This window comes from Carlito syrichta, unplaced genomic scaffold (genome assembly GCF_000164805.1).
Source record: "Carlito syrichta isolate Samal-C Ts95f unplaced genomic scaffold, Tarsius_syrichta-2.0.1 Scaffold270720, whole genome shotgun sequence".
Taxonomy (NCBI): domain Eukaryota; kingdom Metazoa; phylum Chordata; class Mammalia; order Primates; family Tarsiidae; genus Carlito; species Carlito syrichta.
In genome coordinates this window covers 574,366-574,603 of record NW_007214816.1, presented here as the reverse complement: position 1 = coordinate 574,603, position 238 = coordinate 574,366, and positions in this window count along the sequence as shown.

Sequence of the window (238 nt, the reverse complement as noted above, 5' to 3'; positions counted from 1 at the left end):
TTTTGGTTATATGGATAAGGAAAGGAAGAATCCATATTTCACTTTTTAGACTTGTTTGTATACAATTCAGGAAAAATTACATACTTATTTCTAAAATTAAAATTCGCTTGTGTGTATAAAAACTTTTAAATTTTGAACCCCAAACTAACCCTCTTGAATTGCAATGGCGTTTCTTTATCAATTTTTACTTATTTAAATATTTTTGTGTTTCTACAAGTTAGATTTTTTTTTTTTTTTT